The 22,302-nt window shown below is 38.2% G+C and overlaps 1 protein-coding gene across 1 annotated transcript in view; it reads left to right on the plus strand.

The window, feature by feature from the left end:
* Positions 1-8,145, plus strand: part of LOC114031509 (protein SCAF8) — a 209,883-nt gene extending 201,738 nt beyond the window's left edge. The window contains exon 21 of the mRNA XM_027846628.1: positions 6,977-8,145. The gene's annotated coding sequence lies outside the window, so the exon portion shown is untranslated. The remainder of the gene's footprint in view (positions 1-6,976) is intronic.
* The last annotated feature ends 14,157 nt before the right edge of the window (positions 8,146-22,302 follow it).

Genomic DNA, 22,302 nt, shown 5'->3' on the forward strand with positions numbered 1-22,302 from the left:
TCTTCCTATAGCACTTCATTGTCCCGGGTCCTCTTCTCTTTTTTGTTACACTGTCTCACTTGATGATCTCATTAGCCTCTATGGATTCAACTTTTACCTCTGTTATCTTAGTCTCTTGATCTCCCACTTTACCATCTCCCTTTTGGACCTCTAGTCTTGAATATCCCATAGTTGTTTCAAACTCAAAAAATGCAAAATAATTCATTATTTTTCCCCAGAAAGTCCTCCCCTTCCCAACTTTCCTCTTACTGTCTAGGACCTCAATGTCCCCTCAGCCACCCAAGCTCTCAAGCTCTGTGTCCCTCAGTCTTGTTCACCTGACATATCCAATCCATTGCCAATGCCATCATTTTTACATCCACAACATCTTTAAAATACATTCCTTCTTTTAACTAACCCTAGCACAAGCCCTTACCACATCTCACCTAAACTAATGCTATAATGTGCAAATTGGTCTCTGCCTCAACTTTTTCTTTATTCCAACCCATATTCTGCTCATTTGCCGAGGTGATTTTTTCTAAAATGTAAGTCTGGCCAAGGGGCAGCTAGGTGGCACAGTGGATAGAGTGCCATGCTAAGAGTTAGGAAGACTCATCTTCCTGAATTGAAATCTGACCTCAGATACTTACTAGCTGTGTAACCCTAGGCAAGTCACTTAACTCTTTTTTACTTCAGTTTCCTCGTCTGTAAAATGAGTTGGATCTTTGCCAGGAAAATCTCAAATGGGGTCATGAAGAGTTGGACGTGACTGAAAAATGGCTTAACAACAGTCCGGCCAAGTTACTGTCTTCCTCTCGCTGAGCTCCATTGGTTCCCTATTACTTCCAAAATGAAATAGAAATGCCTTTTTTCAGCATTTAAAGCTCTTCATAACCTGACGCCTTCCTACCTTTTCAGTTACCTTATACCATATTGTCCTCTACACCCTCTAGATTTCAGCTACGCTGTCTGACCTACAGTCTGCTCACACAGAACTCCATCTTCTATCTTCACATTTCCACACTGGCTGCTCCACATTCCTGGAATGCTCCACCTGCCTCACATCTGCCTCTTGGGTCTTTGACTTCCTTAAAGACTCAGCTTAAATCTCACCTTTTCCAGGAGGGCTCCCCAAGGCTTTTCTGCTGATGTCTTCCCCTTTCAGGGTGCCTTTTATTTATTCTATTTATATCTTGTATGTATCTTGCCCCCATTAGAATATACATTCCCTGAGAGCCAGGGCTATCTTTTTGACTTTCTTTGTATCCCTATTCCCTGGCACATTTTGTTGTTGTTCAGTCATTTCAGTCGTATCCGACTTTTTATAATCCCATTTGGGGTTTTCTTGGCAAAGATACTGGCCTGGATTGCTATTTCTTTCTCTAGCTTATTTTACAGATGAAGAAACTGAAGTTAAGTGACTTGCCCAGGGTCACACAGCTAGAGTTAAGTGACTTGCCTAGGGTTACACAGCTAGTAAGTATCTGAGGCCAGATTTGAACTCAGGTCTTCCTGACTCCAGACTTGGCACTCTATCCACTGCATCACCTAGCTGCCTGGCTAAATAAATACTAATTGACTTGACCTGAACTCTCCTTGGCCTTATGGATCCATTGTTCCCTTCGTCAGGGTTTAAGAATGTTCTCCCCAGCTCAGCAAGAATTTTCTCATTAGTGAACCGAATTGAAGATCTTAAGCTATGGTAGGATTGAGGATATCTTGAGTGAAAACCAGAAGTGAGCACTGCTTATACTATACATCTGTAGCAGTACTTGTGTATGAAAGATACCATGCTTACTGAACCTATACCAATTGATCAGCTGGCCCTTCGGACAGTCGTCACTTGGAATTACCAGTTTTCAGGCCTCCCACAGCATAGGCTTTGGTGGTTTGACTTGTAGGCCTCTGTTCCTAATCCATCCATCCAGGTAGTTACCTAGTTATTCAAGCTGTTTTGTTAGTGACTCAAGATAACTGTGGACAGAGTCTCTGAAAGGAGCATTGTGCTTTTCCTCTCATGCAATCAGTTTTCCAGACCATTTTTGGTAGCTATTTTAAAGGCAAACTTCTTCATAATTGATTAGTCTGACCATGTAATCCAACCAATTCAGTCATAAAAAGAGCTGAAAACAGCAAACCTAGTATCAAATAATCTAAATTTGCCACCAGCAGATAAATGTGATGATTATTTATTTACAAATGGATCCTTTACTTTACAAAGCAATTAATATTGAAATTCCTTTATTAAAAGGAATTAAAACGTGCTTCCCTTATGCATTTGAAATGACAGTGTGATGAAGTGGATAGAACATGGATTTGGAGATAAAAAGACCTGGGTTTGAATCCTGGTGCTTCCTCTCTATCTTAGTTCAGCTTCTTTCCCTACCTTGGTCTCACTTTTCTCGTCTGTAAAATGAAGGGGTTGTACTAAATAATATTTAAAAGTACCTTTCAGCTCTAAGTACTATGATATACTTTACACACAGCTTCTCCAGACCATACCTGTTGTGCAAAGCAGGGGCAATGCTGTGAAATTTATACCCAAGTTAAGAAACTTTAAAAGTCTTTGGAAAACAGCCTATTAAAATTATTGTGTTATACCTTTGATCTTAAGGGTTCCATTCTACTTTTTTAAAAATTTGAGTTTCTTTAGTTATATGCATTCTATTATGATAGATACCTTAAAAATAAATATTAATATAATAGGTTATGGAGACCACTTCATTAATTTTGTAGTGCCTGTGGCCTCCCTGGAAACTCAAAAGCCAGCCCTTTTAACCTTAACACTAAAAATAACAATTTCTAACGTACACACTCATGTAAAATGCATTTGCACTTAACCCTCGGGTTCCACTGTAATTCCCTCAAAGCAGTTGAGGTTACATTGTCAATTGTCTGGATGTCATAAGGCCATTTTGCACAAATGACCTTTCCTAAAAATATATGTTTTAAGACACTAAGGAGATTAATGAATTCATAGAACTCTACATTATTTCATTTCTAAATCAACTTGATTCCCCACTGGGAAAGAGGTCTGCCTTAAGGCCATGTAAAGACAGGTTAAATGACCTTTTCCTCCCTTCCCCTTCTCCCATCTTGGGCTGGTGAAGAATCTTTGTCCCACTTTGTGTGTCAGAAGTCTTTGCAAGGGTTATCAGGGCAATTTGAAGCCCTCAACATCTTCTCCTTAGAGGGTATATACATATACCTCCCAAATTTGTGGTGAGGATCAAAAGAGATCATGTCTGTAAAGGGCTTTGGAAACCTTAAAGTGCTGTATATGTCAGCTTCTATGATATATACACACACATACATATATAATGTTTATGTGTGTATATATGTTTTTGTGTGTGTGTGCATATATATATGTGTGTATTTATGTATGTGTATATGTATATTTTCCCCTGAAAGGATCAGAGCTGGGATGTTTGTGGCTTTTCAAAGGACATTCAAAGTATAAGCGTACCTTTTTCTTTCTCCCCTTGGACCATTGGTGGCAATTCTTCCCTCTCAGCATAGGCTGATCTAGTCTGTGTTAGGATTGGGAGGGAGAAGTGGGCTGGAGAAAATTTGAAGAAGTGTTTTGAGAATGAAGGCATAAAAAAAATTAAAAGAATGCATTCATTATGGCAAGTGAAGAAACTTGTTATGAGATTGTTTTCCCATCTTGGGAACTTTTGAGGGGAGTCTCTTCCTACCTCCAGTAAGATTTAGGGTAAGTGTTTATAATACTAACAATTCATACCTACATAGTATTCTACTTGTATTGTTTCCTTTGGTCTTCAAAAGAACCCTGTTGTTCAAGGATTATTGTGCCCATTCTGGAGATAAGGAAGCAGGTTTACGTAGGTTGGCATAAGTTATAGAGCCAGCATGTGGCAGAGATGGAATTTGAACCCAAACCTTCTTACTTCTAGACCTTGTTGCCTCTCCTCTGCCTAGACTTTGGAGCATTCAGTTGTACTTAATTCTTTAATTAGAATTTACTTCTTTAACAGTTAATTACTAAGAAGGAGCACTATAGCACATGTCAAATCCTAGCACAGTGGTACAGCATGGGGTTGGTAATTCTAAATGAGCCACAAATGCTTTGTAGGCAATAGAGAATTCAGCAGTTTAATAACCCAAATAATAGTGAGTTCATTTTAACAGCTAAGTAAATGTCATATTTTGAACATTGAACTTCCCCTTTCGATAGTTATCCATATATTTATGTTCCTTGCTCCTGGGGCTTCTCTAGTCTTTGGTGGTCATTTAACAACTTTGTCATATCTAATGATACATTTGTATTCATTTTCAGCCTTTCTGTCAAATAGCACTAATTAGCAGGTAGTTATTAGTAATATTAAGCAGCCCCAGAAATCAGGTTCTTAAAAATGCCTGCCAGAGCAGAAGTGTTAAATTACCATAATTCCATTCCCAATTTCTATTACCATAATTATCCCAGATGAAGCATCTTTTTTTTTTTAAAGTTCTTGCTTGCATCAAAGCATTTGTCTTAGTTGGCAAGTAGGAGAAATACAAATTTAGTTATTATTGAGTATGTGTATTTCATTTTATATGGTCCTATCTGAGTAAATCTAAGTTGTTTTTTTTTTCTTAATTGATTCTTCCGTTTTGGACTCTTTGCCTCTGTCTCAAAGTGTTGATTTCCCTAGGGCATTTACTACAATTACAGCTGCAATATGGTCCATGCTTTGCCCAAATTTAAGAACAGATCTTCAAGTACAGTATTACAAATTTACAGAACCAAACTAGTGAATTTGCCAGTCTGTTTCTTTTAAATACTCAACATTTGAAGAGTAAAAGGTTTGGAAGTAACTTTTGGGTCATCCGGATTAAACGTCACATTTCTTTGTACTTGTTTTGCTTGGTTGTGGGGTGGGGTGGACTATCAGTCACACCATTCACAAAGGCTATGTTGACACAATGCCAAAACAACCAGTGAAAAATTCTGTTCTTGGCTAAATGACAACTAGTCTGTCTAATTTTTGAAACATTTGCATTGACTGAATTAGTGATTTGTGTTTGGCATCTTTTTAGACATAATGTTAGAAAGAAATAAGGAAGTAACCCAATTGCTCTGACAGGCTTCCAGTTGCTGTGACATGTCATTTTCTAGTTATTCAATGCTCAATAAAATCTGTCATCATTCTGTAGGCAGTCCCCTCCAGTGACGTATATCATAGCCCATCCACACCAGCCCGGCTTCTGCAGGAAGAAATTAATCCATATTCCAGTTACTCCCTGATTGTACTTCAGTAATCTGTGGAAACTCTGCTAACTCTCTCTGTCCCACAGGTACCATTTTGTGAAGTACAACCACTTCAGTAAGCATGACATTAATAACGTCTATGATGACCCTGACTCAAACCAGTCAGTCAGAAGTCAGATTTCTTTATCTAGCAGCATAGGCCTCAGTTTCCTCATCTGTGAAATGAAAAGGTTGGATTAGATGACCTCTTCAAGTCCCTTCTAGTGATAAATATGTGATTCTGTTTTATTGAGTGATATTTTCACTCTCCTACCAAGTTTGATATTATGCAGATGTGGCCTGAGAAACTGCTTTGCATTGAAAAACTAGCCATAAAGGCTATGCAATTATTTGAATTACATTGCAAGATTATATACTCTTTCAAAAAAGCGTTCTGTGTATTGTTTCTTTTTAATATATTTTTATAGATATTATGTAGCTATTGCTTCATTTGAGAAAACGTGTATGTGCCCCCCCCCAAAAAAAGAAGAATGTTTCCTAGGTCTTGTAGCAAAGATATAATATAGACAGTGGGAATAAATTAAACTGCATGAAGCTGTTGGATTGTTATACACTTAAAATGTGAAAAAGAGCAGAAAGTGTTAGCTTTTAAATTTTAGTAGCCAGATCTATTTTTTTTTTCACTTTCATTTAAGAGGAAGACTTTATTTAGACTCAGGTATGTTAAAGACTTGTAGACTTTGAGACAGCTAGATGGCTTATTGGGTAAGAATGCTGGGCCTGAATTCAAATGTGGCTTCAAACATTTACTAGCTGTGTGACCCTGGGCAAATTACTTAGCCTCTGTTTGCCTAGGAGACAGCTAGGTGACTCAGTGGATAAAGTGTCATGGTTGGAGTCAAGAAGATCTGAGTTTGAATCTGGCCTCAGACTCTTACTAACTGTATGACCCTAAGCAAGTCATTTAATCTCTGTTTGCCATAATTCATTGGAGAAGGAAATGGCAAACAACTCTGGTATCTTTGCCAAGAAAACGCCATGGACATCGTTGGCATGTTATGGTCCTCGGGGTCAGGAAGACCGGGACCCAACTGAACAACAAAAAAATATTAAGGACACAAATATTTTATGCTATTTTTGAACCTCTTCGAAATGTTAATTCTCTAATATGGTGTCAGTTTAAGAAAATATACCATATAGAGATAGATGCCCCAGACTGAATATATGTGGTGGGGTTTGGGGGTGGGGGGAAGCGTTACTCTGTCATTCCTACAGGTGGTGCTTGGGCTATTGTCAAAGTAAGATCAACTTCCTACACTCCTGTGTTATGCCTGGTCTTTCCACATTATCAGAGTCTAGAGTTAGGCAGGCCAGTAGGGAAACCATATCAGAATAAATAGAAAAGTGCATGCACATTGTTGACTATAGAGGTAAGGCATTTCTATAGGTAAAAAAGAATGATCATAGGTAAGCAAAAATATAACATAACACTCCTGTTGAACTAGGAGGAGACAAGTTGCCCTGATAGATTGTAAGCCCCTTGTGGGCAGAGACTATCTTATTTTTCTTTGTATCTCCCTCAGTGCATTACATATAGTAGGCACTAAATAACTGTTTTGAATGTACAAATGAATGTGAAAAGCAGCAATTTTACAATGCAAGAACAAATCAAGCACTGAAACATTTGCTGTTGTGTTGACACCTCTTTTCTTGGGGGAAAATGACTAGGAGAAGGCATTCCATTGACCAGTGATGACCAGTTATTGTTCCTTTTGTCAACAGGCAAGATGATGAATGAAGTTCTGGCATCGTCCTGTGTCCCAGGCCTTGTAGAATTAAGTGAGACGTGCTTCAAAGTTCTAATGTGCATCACATCGGATCTTGTTTAATGAAGCGTTAAAAGGAACCCATCGTTACATGTTGAGAAGGCTCTGTGCTTTTTTATGCATTGTTTCTGATTGAATCCAGAGATTGCAAGCATGCCTCCCTGTATTACCTGTTTGGAGCAGGTTTAATTTTATAAATTTTAAGCACAAACTCTATGAGTTTCTAGTTCATATTTGTTCTTTTGAGGATCACTCAGATGAACCAAGTTGCATCTGTAAGAGACATGAGCTTCTGCAGGCCCAGAATATATTGGGGTATAAACTGCAACTAATTCTTATTTGTAACACCGCCGCAAATGTGTAATTGAAAGGACAGGTTGCAAGAGAAACTTCAGGGAAAAAAAGGTCCTATTTTGTTTGCAACAAGAATGTTGTTACAACAATGATTTTAGTAAACCAAATCCTTTAATTGAACACAGCATGTGTAGACTGTGCAGTTCCTGAGTAGTGGCTATAACCCATTAATATTAGTGTCTTCTTAGATTTCCCCCAACTCTTCAACGTCTTATGCTTTCATGAAATATACAGTTGGGGAAAAAATGCAGGATTCAATATAGTCTTTCTGATATTTATCTCAGATCATCATTTCTTGTTAGCTGAAGCCAAGAGATATGGGTGAAGACTGAGAGGCATTGTGGGAGAAGAAAGCAATGATGATGAATGAACATAGTACATTATGTAGTATACATACTTTACAAGTATGTTCATTATTAACTTCATTTGCAGGGAAGAGATACAACAGTTTCCTATGAGTGTCCAAATGAGTATTAGGGGTTTCTGAGATCATCAGTATTTATTTTGCCTATTGAATACCTGCAGAAAACAACCCACACATACATACATACACTCAAACATACATATACTCTTACACACACACGCCACACACACACACATACCCTCTACTCTTGAAAAAAACATCTTTATGATTTTGTTTTTTGCTCTGTCAAAAATTAAAGTGCTTGGAATGCTGTAGTCTGTGGTCTCTTGAAATCTGATCAATGAGAACCTAAAACTTTCACAGTATGCTGTCACTTTGGACCTTCATAATAAAAATGGAAATTCTCATTTTTTTTGCTGTTAGTCGTTTATTTTCTATCACAGTTCTGTCCTTGAAAACAAGGAATTCATCCTTCTAGGTTTATCCTGTAGCACTTTCCCAGGAGCTGTGCATTTGGGATTAATGAATATATCAGTGGGCTTGGACACAGACATAAAAATTTAAATTCACAGTGCCTTGATATAAAACTGAGGCATTTAACAATCTCACTCTGAATAATTATACACTTGATTCTGCTATATGTCTGTATACGCCATTTATTTGGCTTCCTTAAGAATTACAAAATTACAGGATTTCAGACTTTTAAGGGACATTAGTGGTTTCTCAACCCATATCTGAAAAATAATTTCCTTTAGAATGTGGCCAACAAGAAGTCATATAGACTGCTTGAAAAACTCTGCCAAGGGAGAATGCATTATCTCCTAGGAAAGCCCACTGCACTTTGAGATAACTCTAATCACTAGGAAATTGTTCCTTAGATCACACCTAAATTTGCCTCTTTTGCAGCCATTCTTCACTCATTGCTTCTAGTTCTGCCCTCTAGACCCAAATGGAACTAGTGTAATCTCTCTTTCACATGACAACCTTTTATGTACTTGAAGATGTCTATCATGTCCCTCCTGAGTCTTGTCTTCTTCAGGCCAAACACTCCCAGTTTCTTCAACTTGCCCTTATTTGACACCAGCTGGAGGTCCTTCATCATTGTGTCTCTCCTCCTCTGGATTCTCTCTAGCTTCTCAACATTCTATGTAAAATATGGTGCCGACAACTCAACACAGCACTCCAGATGCAGTGTAACCCATCCTGGTCCATCCTTCATGCTACTGTCAGAAAATCCTTCCTATTATGAATATGATGATCATGTCATTCTTCTGCTCAAAAAAAAATCATCACTGGCTCCCTATTTCCTCCCCTATGCAAACTCCTTTTCCTGTCATTCAAAGCTTTCAACAATCTGGCACCACCCACCCTAATTTTCTAGCCTTACATAATATTACTGGCCTCCAAACACTCCATGCAGCAGTCAGTGGACTGCTTTCTTCCTTACATATGCCTGAAACATCTTTCTCCCTCTTCACCTAAACAATCTTTAAAGCCCAACACTGATGTTAAGTACCCCATGAAGTCATCACTGATCCCCTGATCATACCTCCAACTCCTGACTTTACACAGTACTTTCCCCTTGTTCTCTACAAAATTGTCAGTCCCACAAAGACAGGGGACATGTCATCTCTAAACTTTATACCTCTCCAAGCATCCAACACAGTGATCTTCCTGTAGTCGTCGCTGAATGATTGATTATTGCTGGTTCCAGGAGAAACTGAGCGTGGTAATGTGGATGGATCACTGAAAACCCATCAGTATTCCTGGAAACACTACTTAGAGCTCATAAATTAGTAATACTATTGTAATGCAAAGGAGAGCAAATTTTAGCCTAAATTTTACTACAGCAGTCTCTCCTGGGCCTCTATTTCTCAGTAAGGCAAAATTTTGTTGTTATAGGAACATTGAAAATCTAAATCTGCAGGACCTGGGGACTCTTTGTATTATCAAATGATAAGATTCTGGACATAGTAAGGAAGAGAGAGCTGTCATAAATACACCTTCTCCTTCATCTTTTCCCTCCTCTAAGCTGCTGAGTGAATGCTACAGAGCTGTGTAGTTCAGGAAATATAGATAGGATTCTCTGTGGTAATAAGGGCAGGTAGGAAGAGACTGACTGATTTCTGAATGCCAAGTTATTTTTGAATAGGCACCCTGCTATATGGGCTAATCTTAAGGAAGGGGAAGGGATATTCATTCCTTTCATGTGGAAAGATATATAATGTGCCCAAGTTTTAAATAAGATTTTATTTCTGTCAAGATCCTTGATCAGGGACCATTTTCTGTGCAGTAAGAAATCAAAAGGCGGGTAAGGCTATCAACCAAGTGACTAGAGCAATGTACTGTTTCCTTCTTTTTATTTATTTTTTGTTAAACAACTCCCTAACCAGTGTAGCTTTTTTAATTTTTAATTTTTTAAATATTGAATACTGCACTAGAATTTGTTTAGAACCATTTTTTACAAGTATTTGGAGGGGTTTGGGGGAGAGCTCAAGCAAGTCATTGCTTTTACTCCGCCATCTTGGCTCCACCCTCTTAAATTAAATACTGGTTCACCCCATTTCATCCAGGCCAAAAGTGCAGGGGCTACTCATGGGTCCAACCCCACTACTAATCAACACAGAAGCTTTGACCTGCTCTGTTTGTGAGCTGGGCCAGTTCCCTCCTCTTTAGGCAATCTAGTGGCCCCCACTTCCAGGGGCTCACCATATCAATGCCAAACTTAATCTGAGCACCCAACTGGCATAGTCCACTTTAGCTTAGATCTCTTGAGCTCCAAAGATCTAACTACCTCAGTCTCCCCAGTAGCTATGATTATAGGAATTATAATTATAGGATTATAGGAATGTGCCCAGACTGACTTTGTCAAATATGAGAAATGGAAAGAAAGAGAGATGCACACCCCTGGGCCTATTAAGAATGCTGAACTATTGACATTTATCCTAAGTTTAATATGAAAATTGGAAGAGAATGCAATCAATCAATCAACAAACATTTATTAAATATCTACTGTGTGCCAGCCTCCATATTAGGCACTGGAGATACAAAAACAAATGAAAAAAAAATTCCTACTTGCAAAGAACTTAACATTCTAATGTAGGAGACAACAGATATACAGATAAATACATAAATGCAAGAAATACAAAATAGATTGAAAGAGGGAGAATCAGAAAAAGCTTCATGTATAAGTTGGTGCTTACATAAGTCAACAACTGGTAGCAGTACTTTTGAAAAATTTTCACCAAAAACATGAAATTCAGATTCTAGATAACAAACTCTGGAGTACATGAAATTGAACTTGACATTGAGAGAGTTTGAATTAAACGACCAAATACTTAATAGGAGAATCTGGTGGTCCTTTTCTGGGGGTGGGGGAGGGATAAATGTATTTCATTCTTATTATTGCTGCAGACTAAGTGCTTATTATTCAATCATTGCATTTGGATGGAGGTACTTTCCTAAAGATAAGATGTACAACCGGGGTCCCATCTGTTAGAAGAATGATCTTTAAAAAAAAAAAAATTCCATGGTACTTTAATAAGGGCAGAGGTTGATGCTTTTGTTCTATGGATGAATCTCCTTTTCAGAAGCTTCTATTCCCCTCTGCCTCAGCATCTGGACAAGACCCTCTTTGTGAATAAGCATGAATATTTAAAAGTCCACACTCTATCCCTGTCTTCCATCATTTTCAGAGGAAAGCCTTCCAAAGTCATTTTTCTCCTGGGACCTGAAACATTTTGAGCTCACTTTAAAAACAGTATTAGTTGACTTTGACAAACTGAATCAATTTAGTATTTACACAATTAGAAAGAATACTTGATGTGGGTTGTTTGGTTTCCTAAGTAAATGCTGGCCTCTCACTTGAATTCCAGCACAGATACCTCATTCAAATGAGATGGGTGGTCTTGGGCAAGTTCTTTGTGGTTAATAAATTCCTCTCTAGAAAGAAAAACATCTGTTCCAACACTGTTTTAGTATAGGAGTTGCATATTGATGGTTGTTTATACCTAAGGTAATTTGTTTTAGATACTTTAGTAAGACAAATAGTTAAAAATAAAGCAAAAATAGTTAGAAATCTAGAGTTGGGATGGTTAGAATGTAAAGCTCTTTCTAGTATCTGTAATTAGAAAAAAAAAACAAGTATTTTTCTAAGTCTGCTTATTATACAGCCACTGGTTTAGCTGTGCAACCTTGGGCAAGCTACTTAGCCTACTGGGGATTCAGTTTTTTATATGTAAAAAATAAGGAAGTTGGATTAAATGATCTTTAAGTTCTTTCTAACTTTAAGGCTTTGGGGGCTCCTAAACATACCATATTTATACAACATACTCTGTGGCATAATTCATATATAAAAATTAAAGTTCTATCTTGGAGTATTGCTCATAGATAACAGAAAAAAAAAAAACAACCCTGCTCCTTGCTGCTGAGTAGATCCTGTGAACCTGTTGTCTTATCCTTCCTGTTTTTGAACCTAGCAGAGTGCCTTACACATAATACATGTTCTATGAATGAATAAATGAGTGAATGCTTATCAGTGCCTTTTGCAGTAATGAAGAAATCCAAATTATAGCATGTGAGCATATCCTATATATAAATGTAGTTTACTGGGTTTTGTAATTTGGTTTGATTTGTTGTCATTTTAAAGGCATTTTATAGTATATTAAGAAACACCTATGCCTGTTGCCTTCAAATTAACATGAAAATGAGAGCCATTATCTCACACGCAGATATTATTGGTGGAGGGGGAATGAGAAAACATGGGGAAAAAATCTAGGGGTCTAGAATCATGAAAAAAATGACTTTCATTTTTACCAAGGTTAATATTGCCTGCTCCAGTAATCAGTAATCACGGAAGAAGCTAATCCTGGATTAGCTTTTTATTCTTCCCTTTTGGTAATGTTAGGATGGAGTGGAATGTTGTTGAATGAAAGGAATGGCTATTCAGTAGATATGTAAAAAACGAGTTCTGAAGACTGGGCCAAATTTTTATTTTATAGAGTGCTAAAGGAACATTCACGTAGAGTTACGTAAGAGGCAATGTGGAAGAGAGAAAGGCACACAGGATCTGGCAAGAGAGGATTGGGATTTGTCTCCTACCTCTGCTACTACTTTGGCCAAATCATTTTTGCCTCTCAAGTTCTCAATTTCCTCGGCTATAAAACAAAAGAATTGGACCAGAAGACTGCTAAGATCCTGTTTAGCATTGTCTGTGATCTTATGAAAATGAGAATTTGCTCTGTTACATTCAAAAAAGAAAGATAAAACCTCCAGAAATCTAGCAGGCTGAGGAAGAAGTGAGAATGATTTAAGTACTCTTCTCCCATCATCCCTCCCTCATTCTAATTCCACTGCACTCCCATGCCAAGGGAAAAAATACATATATGTGTGTATATGTGCCCACATACATACACGTTTAATATATATACACATTTATACACACACACAAGGGTGAGGGAGAAGGTTAGTAGAGGACCTCTGATACATAACTTACTGATGCCAGATACTAGGAAACTGGTGGCAAAAAAGCCAAGTCTGGAAATCTACAAAAAGAAACAAGGTTCTACTTTCCAAGAAAATGTATTGGCCACAGCATGAGGCAAAAATGAAACTGGTGTGTGTAGATATAGTCGAAGCATAAGTAAATAATGGCAGCAGCGTGTAAAATAGACCTTGTGATTTTGTTGATTTAGGAAACTGGAAAATCCCTCCATAAAAACAGCCAGGGAACCAACTCCTCTGTAACTTAGAGCATTACCTGAGGCACTGAGAGCTTGCCATGGTAACTGAGTTAGTCTGTAACTTGGATGCATGTAGCTGTTTGCATGTTGCTGCCCCCATTAGAATGTGGGTTCCTAGAAGACAGGAACCATGTTTGTTTGTTTGTTTTAATTTCTTTTTGTCTCCAGTCCCTAGAACCGTGCATGGCATGTAGTAAGCACTCAACAAATGATTATTGATTGATTGACTGGTATGTTAGAGGCAGAATTTGAACCCAGCTCATCATGTCTCCAAAGGCAAGCCACATGGCCTCTCTTGGAATACAAGTCTATATTTTCTTTTAAATAGAATATAATGCAAAAATATCCATCTTTCTCATAAGATCTAAAAAAGTAAACTCTTTCTCTTTGATTAATACTACTTGGCACCATAGAAAAGAAAAACTCTATTGCTTTCTTGGATTTTAGCCTTTCATTTATAATTGCCCTGTAGCAGAGGCATTGTGGTATAGGAGAATGAGGTTTGGTAAATAGAAGTTTTCTAAACTCTGAACTACTTCTGTATGGAGTGAGGACGTTTCCAAGCACTCTTTTCATTCTACACATAGTTTCGGTTGCAAAACCAATTAAAATGATTGTTAAGGCTGTGATCCCAAAAATTATAAACCATCAACAGAATTTTTCCGAAAAGATTGTTTCCAGAATACTCATAAATATCTCAGAAACCACCTAGTCCAATCCCCCTTATATACAGATGAGGCCCAACGAGGTTAAGGGACTTGCCCAAATTTGTGCGGGTAGTAAGCATTAGATTTGAACTCAGGCAGCTAGATGATGCAGTAGATGGATCACAAGACTTGGAGTCAGTAAAACCTGAGTTCAAATCCTGACACTTAGTAGCTGTGTGACCGTGGGCAAGTCATTTAAGCCTTTCTCAGACTCCGTGGGGATAATAATAATAGCACCTACCTCACAGGGTTGTTGTAAGGATCAAATGAAAAAAAAATCTCACTTTGCAAACTATAAAATGCTATATAAATGCTAGTTATCATCATCGTCGTCAGCATCATTTTTTTTACTACAAAGTCAGTGCTCTATCTAATGCAGTTTGATTATTATAACAACCTCCTGATTGGTCTCCCTGCCTCAAGTCTCTCCCCACTACAACTCTTCATCCATTATCCAAAGTGATTTTCTTTTAGCACAGATCTGACCAGCACATTCCCTGCTTAATAAGCTCCAATAGCTTCCTAGGATAAGGGATGAGATATACTCTTCTCTTATTGGCTTTTAAAGTTCTTCACAACTTTGTCCCAAGTTGTCTTTCCAAGCATGTTACAGGTTCCTTCCCTTCACTCGCTCTGTGGTCCAGTCAAACTGGTATTCTTGCTGTTCTTCACACATGGCATCCCTTCTCCATGATTTTGTACATATTGTACCTCCTGCCTGATATGCATGTCCAGCACACCTTCAACCCTTAAGATCTCTAGCTTCCTTTTCATTTCATGTCAAGCACCAACTCCTTCACGAAGCCCTTCTTAATCATCCCCAACTACTGCTTACTTTGTATCTACTTGTGTATGCACATATTGTTTTGCTTAATATAAGAATATAAGCTCATTGAGGACAGGGCTATTTCATTTTTGTCTTTGTATCCCTGGTGCCTAGTACATAGTAGACACTTAATAAATACTTGTTGAGTGATTGGCTGATACCATACTACTCCTCACCAATAGTATCCCTTGCAGAATGCCCTCCTTACGTTAGTCCTCATGTACTGCAGAACAATATTCTATAAGCATTCAATTCAAAAAACATTTACACAGCATCTACTATGTGTAATACATTTACCATGCTAAGCCCTGTGAGAGATAGAAAGAAGAAAAACAAAACATTGCCTCCCTCAAGGAGCTTACAGTCCAATAGGAAAGACAAAACCTATATAAAAACAAGGGTAATAGTATAAGGTAGAATGTGATTAGGATAGAGGAAAAGTCTGTAAGAAACATGAAAGAGGGCAATAGGGAAAAGTTTCATGGAGGAGGTCGCACCTGACATGGTTCCTGAAGACAGAGAAAGACTTCGATAGGTAGGGCCTTAAAGGATGTCCATTTCCAGACATGGGGGATAACTTGTCCTAATCTATAGAGGTGGGCAAAGTCAAGACAAGATCAAGGAACAATCAGATTTCTCTTTTGGATGGACCATAGAATACATGAAAGGGAGAAGAGTGAAATAAGGCTGGAAATGTTGTCGAAGGCTTTCATTGCTCAACTAAGGAATTTGTGTTTATTCAGAATCAATTCAATAAGCAGTGGAGCAGGTGACAAGATCAGATCAGTAAAGAAAAAAATTACTAAAGATAGGAGAGTAGTTGTGAGGCTATTCCAAATCCAAGGTAGAAGTAATGAAGGACTAAACCAGAATGGTGGCAGCATGAATGCAATGGAGACAAATATAGGTGAACTCTACTATGGAGACCAGATCTACAGGACTTAGCAATTAACAATTGGATGTGGGAGATGAAGGAGAGAGAAAAGGCAATGATGACTTCGTGCCTTAGAGATTGAGCAACAAGGAGGATGGTGGTGTCACCAACACAAGGTGGTGGTGGAGGATCATGAACTTTATGAGCGATGATGGATAGCAATAGGAGCTGTACCTGTGGTTTCTTTGATTTAAAGACCTCTCAGATGAGGAAACTCCTGCTACTAATGTAGGGTTAGCCCCTTCTCTTCAACTTCTAGTCTTAGAGAATTGTCTGGAGCACTGAGATATTAGTGACTCCCTCAAAATCACATATCCCCAGTATGGGTCAGAGATGGGACCTGACCCTAAGTCTTCCTGGTTTCGAGGCCCTATGCCATGCTGCCTCTCAATGATGTTTAACTTAAGTTAATAACGACAATAATTGATGATGGTAATGATAGCTGATATTTTAAGGATTGTGAAGAGCTTTACATTTTTTTCCTAATTTGTCCTCACAAGAGACACAGTTTTCTAGCTGCAACAGAAAGGGGAAAAATAGTCCATCCTTTTCTCAAATATAAGAACTTTAATTTTCAGGCCTGTGAAAACTGTGAATTGTGGTATGAGGAAATATTTATCATTTTCAGGACCAAACTGCTAGAATTACTGAATTCCCTGAGAGCATAGCCTTGTCCCATCCTATTTCAGACTTTAGAGAGGTTAAGAAGGACAAAATATTGGAACTAAGCAAGGGGAATCTGTCACCAATTCATTATCGCATACTAATGCTTAATCTATGTGGGTCTTAAATTGGGTATATGAAACTATAGCCACACCAGACCTTTTCACATCATATCAATTATCCTGAGTCCACCTTAATAGGCCACAAGCAACAACATCACTTCTCTCAGGTCCCTTACACAACACGTATGGAAACAACTCAAAGTAAATTAGACAGGCAAAATTTTACAATCTAATTCAATTCAACCGTGCTTCTAGAAATGTTATTGCTAAAGTCCAAAGAGCAGGAAATAATAATTAGTAAAGTAATGAATCATGATATTAGCTCATTGTTAGCTTGTTTGGTAGTCTGAGGCAAATCCTAAGCAGGTGTCAGTTCAGGAGTCTCTTGTCTCAACTTTTGCTCTGGATTGAAATAAAAGACTTATGAAATTAGTTTGCCTGTGAACATTCAAACATATTTTGAGTTAGTGATGGGCAGTTATGAATAAGTCGGACAAAAGACCATGCTTAAAACAAACAAATGATTAACCTGGATAATATGAGTACAAATATGAATTAAATCATTTGTTAATTCTTGTTTCCCTTGTTCTGTAGCCATGAACACAAACTTTTTGCCAAAGTCAAAACCTATAAGAGGTCTACTCATAAATGACTATTTAAAACCCAAACAAAAACAATAATAACTAAATAACACTTAATTTCACAATTACATTTTAAAGACTCAGGTTCACAATATTGCTTCATTTATTCAGAAGATATTTTTTGTGTCTTCGTACCACACACATGGTATTACCTGGGAGTCCCTGCCCTCATCAATTAACTACAACAAGCATTTATTAAGTCTTTCTTATGTGCTAGGAACTGTGCTAACCATAGAAGATACAAAATCAAAAATTATATAACCCCTGCCTTCAAGGAGCTTACATTCTATTGGGAGAAGCAGCATGTTCATATATGAAACATATAACATATACCTAAAGCAAGTGCAGAAAAGGAACAAAATAATTTCCTTGGGATGAAGAAGGTGCACTAACACCTGAGTGTAGCAGGAAAGATTTATAAAGGAGCATGAGCTCCTTATATCTGATGCATGAGCTGAACTTTGAAGAAAACTAGGGATCTTAAAAGAGGTAGAAGATGGAATGCATTCTAGACTTAGGGGACAGCCTCATAGAACTAACAATTTAACCAAAGGAAACAAGACACTTTTATGGAAATATATACAAATAAAGAGTGTAATAAGTGCATAAGAGGAATAAGAGGAAAATTGTGAAATCAAGAATGGTATGTCTTGACCCATTAGCTTCTAAAGTTCCTGCTAGGTATCTGTGACTTGGTTTTTATAGTTCATCAAGTATTCTGGTTAATAGAGAGTAACTAGATATATTACAAATGGATTACTAATTTTCTAAGTATTATACAACAATATCATACACAAAACTGATGTGTATCATGTACACTGATATAGAAATGAATACTAAAATGGATCTATGATCTCATACATGTTATTGTGCTTCCTAATAATGCAAATCTCAAGTTATCTGGCCCTAACCTGCTCATCTTGGGCAATTCTTGTCCATATCTTTCTATCAGTTTGACACTAGTCAACTTAGCATGTTGGGAGCTTTGTTGGGTTACCTTGACATGAAGACCATAGCAGCAGAGCACATAGGCCATCTTGTGTCCAGCCCATCATGGGTTTCTTTGATGACAGCTTTAACTCCAATTTCTCCTTTGCATAAATGGCAGTGGTAAAAATGTTGGCCAAGTCTGGTGGACTTGTACATAACAATCACTTAGGCTATTGCCATCCTTGCAAAAGTCAATCTGAAAGGAAACCCAGTTAACTGGAAGAATTAGTCTAATTCTTAATGTCTTTAAATCTAAATGTCCTTAAGTTTATTTCTTTAATGTTATTTTAAAGTTATCCATGTTGATTAGCTGCAGCAAATGGGCTAAAATTTCAGAGGGCCGGTTGAATCATCTGTGTTTATACTGGCATTGCCTCTTCTCTCCTTGATTTTCTTCCCTTTTAAATTTTTTTAATTCCTTTATTTAGCTAGATTCTCCTTCAGCTATTCATCTTAGCTTGTGATTTTTTTTCTCTTTTTTGGGGTTTTCACCTTGATCGTTAGATTTCTACCATCCCTAACCTATAGTAGAGTTTAATTAATCCTTGCAAAAAGCAAACTGACATATTGCAAACAGTTGAGTGTGGCTTGGTTTAATGAAAGGGTTAGAAGCATCTGATTCAAACCTACACAGACTAAATTTCTTGGAATTGTAAATTTTGTATCAGTTGTTATGTTGACTGAGTCAGCCAGGAAGAACTGTGTTCAAGTCCCACTTCTGACATATCCTAGATATATGACCATGGACAAGTCATTTAACCTGTCAGTGTTGTCTAGGCAAACCAGAAGTTGCAGAGAAATGTGTAACTTGCATTGGTGGAAGGAGTTTTTTCAACTGGGAATTCTCTTTATCAAGAAAATTACAGGTCCAGTCCCTATCCCTATTCATTTTGTAGTAAAAGCTCTAATATTCAGGGAGCATGCTCTAGTGCTCAGCCTCTTTGGCCAGGAGTGAGGTAAGCAGACCAAGGTGCATTGGGAACAGGACCACACTGGCAAATGTTAGGTGAGATGAGGAGTTCCCATCATTTTGGAGTAGGCTGCCTGCCCTACCGGCCTTGGGGCACTGTCTATGCAGGCAGTATCCTGACAACTCACCCCATTAAATTATAAGCCTCTTGAGGGCAGGGACTGTCTTTTGCCTCTTTTTATCCCTAGCAGTTAGCACAGTGCCTGGCACATTGTAGGTGCTTAATAAGTGTTTACTGACTAATTGACTGATTAAAGGGAAGGAAGAAAAGGCTCAGCACTGGCTCAGCCTTGCACTTAGAGAATGGGTCCGCTTGAGTTGGGGCAACAATTCAGTTCAACAAGCATTTATTTATCACTTTAGGCTCAGCCAGCTCTTCTAAGAGGCCTTATCTGACTCCCTCTTTAGAAAGACAGTAAAGAACTCAGTTCTTTTAACTAATAAATTTATTTCAGGATTGGGAGAAGATATGCCTTATGGATGCTTTGCATAAAGTTTGTATGTTGCCCTAGAATCACAGAATCTCAGAATATCAGAATTTTAAAGGACTTTATAAAACATCCAGGAGGTCCAACCAGTATCAGAATAGAAATCATCTCTATAACATTAATCAGTCAGTAAGTCTTTAAGTGCCTACTGTGTTCCAGGCACTATTCAAGACACTGAGAATACAAACACAGATTCAATCTCTACTCACAATTAGCTCACATTGTAATGGAAAAGACAAGAAGTATGAGGATCTATTAATATGTCCAGAATTAAAATAAAACAAACACAAATAAATATAGGCTTCTTAAAGGCAAAGTAATTATGGAAAGAAGAAACTTGCAATTGAGGGAGGGGTAGGGATCAGGAAAGAGTTCCTGTAGAAAAAGGCACTTGAGCTGTGTCTTAAAGGAAGGATTTCTGTGAGGTGAAGGTGAGGAGAGAATGCTTTCAAGCTTGGAGAAAACTTAGCACCATTGCAAACAGATGGCAGTTGAACTACCACGTATCTGACAAGGGCACATTCAGCCTGTGGAAAGGGAGACTGGAAAGGAAGGGAGGGCAGCATGCATACATAGTGATCCTTCCCTTGAATTCCTCTGGGGCTCTTGGACCTAATTAGAAAGTAGCTTTTTAGAATGAACCATTAAACAGCGTGAACCCAATCACAGTGGACAATACTGACAGGATGCTCAGTGAGAGTTGGGTCTCTTCAGGTCAGGTCCATGATGTCACTGTGTCTAATTAAGGAGAGAAGGAAAAAGAGGACCAAATCCTGCCCTTCAATATAGCATCCTTGGAATGGAGCACTTCCCACAGTAAGGAGCCAGAGTTCAGAATCACTTCCCTGGCAAGTGCCCTGGTCTCCTCTGAATGGATAGAAATTCTCGACCATTTAATTAGCATTGAAAATAAACATGGTTCCTAGTCCTAGAATAGATGGGGGTGAGTCTAAGAGAGTCCATATAACAAGTGTAGGAAAAAAAGAGAAAAAAAACAAATTATCAAGCTTTTTAAAAGCCTACTTTGCCTTTTCTCCATTTTATTTGACTTTCATGGGGGTGAAATAATAAAGCAAGACCTCTCCTCCTCTGCTTTTTCTACTTTAGCATTGTATAAGTCAATGCATGTAGCTATGTACTAATATAGAGCTCGGCCTCGCTCCAAAGGGAGGCCTTCTATTCTGGATTGGACCAGAACTTATAATGCTTCAAAGACCGTGGGTATGGACTCTGCTGTGATTCACCTCACATAATTTGGTGGGGAGAGGAGCTCTTGATTGAATGCATCTAAGGGCAGCTAGGTAGTGCAATGGATAGTATGCCAGGCCTGCAGTCAGGAAGATTCATCTTCCTGAGTTCAAATCTGGCCTCAGACACTTAACTAGCTGTGTAACCCTGGGCAAGTCACGTAACCCTGTTTGCCTCAGTTTTCTCAACTGTAAAATAAGATGGAAAAGGAAATGGCAAAGCACTCCAGTATCTTTGCCCAGAAAACTGCAAATGGGGTCATAAAGAGTCAGTCGGACTGACTGAAAAATGACAGAAAACTCACACACACACACACACACACACGGTCTACCAGCAGAGTGAAGATTCTCCAGAGATGTTTTGTTCCCAGGAGCACTTATCACAGAGCAGAAGGGAAGTCAGGAGAGATATATGAGCCTGACAGAACTGCATGAGCCTTTCAGAGAAAATATATGTTGAAAGCTGCAATGGATTGGAGTGAGGACATGACAACAGAGTTTATGTGTCATCTGAGTATAAGACAAGTAAAGTTAAGGGAGGCTTATCCTTCAAGAGTTAACTGACATGATGATTCTTTTGACCATAGAAGTTCATGAAGAGAGTCATACTAAGGAGTGGAGGGGTTGTAATCTGCCTGCCTAGGAGGGAATACTCAGTGATGAAACATTGAAGTGGTTATAGATGATGATGAGGGATAGGACAAGTTCAGCTTAATACCTCTCATTTTTGCCACTTCTATGTGTAGCATGCCCAAACGACCTTCTTACACCCACTCTTCACTAGGTTATACTTTGTTATGGTCCATCAGTGCTTTAATTGGTCCTTAGATCATATACTTCATTTAAATCCTCTACAATATCTGTTAGATTGTAAGTCCCTTGAGGGCAGGAACTTTTTCCCTCTTTTTGTATCCCCAGTGCTTAGTTCAATGCTTAGCACATAGTAGGTGCATAATAAATGTTCATTGATTGATTAATATCCCTGGAACCTCACTCTATGTTTTTCTATAGAGCACAACTGAATATGAGAAAGATCTAAGATGAACCATTTAAGGATGTGTGTTATTACTATAGAGTAAATAAGACAGCCTCACCTTTTATGCCATTAGAACCAAATTGTGACAAATGGTGGACCTATGTGTGCATGTATAACCTATGTGTGAGAGTGAGAGACAGAGAGAGAGAGAGAGAGGAGAGAGAGAGAGAGGAGAGAGGGGAGAAAGATCAGTTAGTCTGGTATTACATAGAAGATCAAGGACAAGGCATTTGTGTGCTCTGAACAGGATTTGAATAGT

The sequence above is a fragment of the Vombatus ursinus genome, unplaced genomic scaffold, assembly GCF_900497805.2.
Source record: "Vombatus ursinus unplaced genomic scaffold, bare-nosed wombat genome assembly UNPS02015175.1, whole genome shotgun sequence".
In the NCBI taxonomy this organism is placed as follows: domain Eukaryota; kingdom Metazoa; phylum Chordata; class Mammalia; order Diprotodontia; family Vombatidae; genus Vombatus; species Vombatus ursinus.